Source organism: Ischnura elegans, chromosome 6 (genome assembly GCF_921293095.1).
Source record: "Ischnura elegans chromosome 6, ioIscEleg1.1, whole genome shotgun sequence".
Lineage (NCBI taxonomy): Eukaryota > Metazoa > Arthropoda > Insecta > Odonata > Coenagrionidae > Ischnura > Ischnura elegans.
Genome location: NC_060251.1, coordinates 96,599,275 through 96,602,762, shown reverse-complemented (window position 1 = coordinate 96,602,762; position 3,488 = coordinate 96,599,275).

Sequence of the window (3,488 nt, the reverse complement as noted above, 5' to 3'; positions counted from 1 at the left end):
ATTACATTTATAACAGACCAAAAAATAAGCTTCTCTTTCCCGCGGCTACACCACGACTATGGAAGCTCGCAAATATGGTCGCTATGTCTGCTTGATGCCATGTTCCTTCGCTCTAACCTTATAGCGTGTATCACGTAGAGGCGCTATTTGAGCAGAGAAGTATTGCCCGAACAAACTACCTCGTTTCACATCTCCGCTTCGCGAGGCGGTATACTATATGGAAAGAATCCATTTGGGAACTCATTTGAAATTTGACCAATTCAAATCGCTTTGCCGTAACGAAAAGCATTCACGATTCTGGTGACGGAAAAAGAGGCAAGGTTGCTGTGGCGACCTACCCAAATCACCAGAGGCATACCCATTGCCGCCTCTATGATTCACATGCTCTTAAGCACAAACCGTACGTTACCGCTTTTACCAAATCGGCCTCAGTTCCTTCCTGGAAGTATTGGCGTGAACATCGAGTGTTCTGGGTACGGTGAACAAATTAGAATTTTGTGAAGCTTAATTGTGCGCATTTGTTCTGTAATTGGCGGAATTACATTTGTTTTGGAGTTGATGGAGGAATACGCAGTTAGTTACATGCAATGCGAAGATTTTGCATGCATGTTTTAAGAAATACCTGCACATACTGCTTACCCTTGTGTGAGGATTCCGGAGCAAAGGTATCAGATTTTTTCTTTCCCAAGGATGAGGAACAAAGAAGAAATGGCTTGCAGTCATACCGATGGAGGAATTGAGGTCATCTGCATCTTTTCGAGTGAGTAAATACCACGCTCAATTTATTTACGTTTTTTGTTTCTGAGCAAGGGCGTACCCAGGATCATAACTAGGGGGAAAGGCATGGGATTTATGAGATTATTTTCTTGAAAAAATAGTTTTATTTTAGTTATATATCTTATGCTAATATATATCATTTTTCGTGGGTTTAAAGAAAATTTGTTGAATACTTTCGTTTCAATTCGGTATTGATTTTGCTTCAAGACTTTTGCGATTTTTGCTTCTAGGGGGGGGGGGGAGGGGTAGCTGCTCCCTCCGAGAAGCAAAAATCGCAAAAGCTGGGTACGCCCATGTTTCCGAGTGATATTTAATATGTTTCAAGTGATTGAAAGTAATTTAAATCAGACTAGAATCTTCAATATGACACTTGTCCTCGAAGTTTTACTTGTGCACGACGGGTATCGACTGTTGGGACATAGTCCACTCCCAGTGGGTCTGGGTTCATATCCCGGCGGTGGCAGAGTTATTTTCGGGACTACAACCAGATCCCTACTTGGTGCTTTGTGGTGGGCACTCTAAGCGCAGCACTCCGCCCGTCGGATGGGACGTTAGGCCGTGGTCCCCTTAGGTGAAGAACATGCTAATGCCTACGTTGGGTCTTTCTCCTCACTGGCCGCCCTATCCTTTCCTAATGGCCCAAATCACCCAAGCTGTCGGTCGCCTCCTCCATGTACCATATCATCGTTATCAGGTACTATCGTTTTTAAAAGTATGTACACACCCACGAGCCCCACTTAACTGATGTAATAGGGTCGGTAAAAACTTGGAAGGTTGGCACATGAGGTAGCCTGCATCTCTCACCAGTACGCCAGGACGGACGCGGGGGCGACCGGACTAGCGAGACTGGGACTACAGGCTCCAAAGCCCAAGCGGATAGAATGCACTGAGGAAACTCACGTCCACGCTCATGTTGGGCTTGCAAGCTCCGTGGCGAGGATTTCCTCTCTTCAGATTCATATTTGGACTCACCGTGAACACGTTATGTGTATGTGGCTCCGTAGCTGAGTAGGATTACTTCACGTGCATTTGATGCACTGAGATTATGGGGGAGGGGATTCGAATCGGAGCTAATTGTAATTTTATTTTTCATTTTGTGAAAGGTCAATTGATAACATCAACATAATAGATATAGTTGATTCAAGGAAAAAATTAACACCGAGTGTTTTTAACGAATGAGATTTTAAAGATAATGACTCGATCTGCGTTAACACATTTATTTATAAACAGATTTATTCAAAGAGTGGAAATAAGCATTCTATGCCCTAGAAAACCTTCAACTGCATTTTTGAATTCCTTACAAGCGTTTTTTTTTGTTGAGCTCTTGATGTCAAAATTCCGAATCCTTCAGCGCTTCTTAAAAAAATCTCTGGCCCAACAAAAAATCCTTCTTTTATCTATTTTTCACTGATTTTAAGGACACTTGTTTCAAATAAGTAAAACCTGCACCATATTTGCACATATCTTTGAAACAATTTTTAAAAAGCCCTAATGAAATACTTAGAGGTGGCACAATAATATTTTTAGGATCGTAAAAAAGTTGAAAAAGGATATTTTTGAATCCAGGAACGAGAGCTTACGTTATAGCCAATCTTTTATCAAGTAATGATTTTTTCTGTCTCTGCTATCCCAATCGCAGAAGAAGCAATAATATGTCGTGTAGTCAAACTGTAAGCCTAGTAAAAATTGCAGCTAATTTTAATTTTCCACAAATTTTGCGTAGTGAAAAATTTACTGCATATTCTGGTAAGATTCTTTCATGTCAGTTCCATGAGCTAATGCTTTCGAGGGGAGTTCAATTCCATTATGTAAGAAACAGCAACAGGGACCTAGTTTCTATACGAGAAGATAGGAGTTTTACATCGTCTGAGATTACTAATGCATGTATGAGGCACAGAGCTCAGGGAAACAAGTCTGAATAATCACCTATTAAAACTGCCTAGGGTTGGAAAATATCCTTCGTTTGATAAGGTATTAATAATCCTTATTTAAGCCAAGCGCTATCTGCTAGCAGGGTACTCGGCTACCTGCTAGCATTCTGCGACGTATCAGCGCTCAAAGCCTCGCCACAAGGTCACCTCACCTGAGGCAGCGGGAACCAGAACGACGGCACGCGGAATTTTCCCGGCATTCATACTCAGCCGTCGCGTTTTCGCGCGCTTGAAAATTTTTCGCTTTTCATTTAATCACGAAAAATAGATATCGTCATTTAAAAATCTAAAAGTGTGAAATTCGTACTCCAGGAGTAATAATCTTTCGATTTAGGCAATAAGAAAATAATAGGAAACCACCCTATTGTGATATTAAGATTTCACTCTGTTTGTCAGACAAATTTACATTGCGCAATTGATCACTCGAAACAAAGAAAAACTATGAAAATCCTACTTTACTAAGCTGTAGAATTACAATAAATAATTGACTAGAAAAATTCCAATTTCGAACGACGATATTGTATTTAAACAATCATATAAGAAAATCCTGTAGAGTCCATATATGACCCAACGCGACTAATAAAGGGTTAAATGCACTGTAATTATAATAGGGTGGTTTCCTATTATTTTTTTATTGCCTAAATCGAAAGATTATTACTCCTGGAGTACGAATTTCACACTTTTAGATTTTTAAATGACGATATCTATTTTTCGCGATTAAACGAAAAGTGAAAAATTTCAAGCGCGCGAAAATGCGACGGCTAAGTAGGAATGATGGGA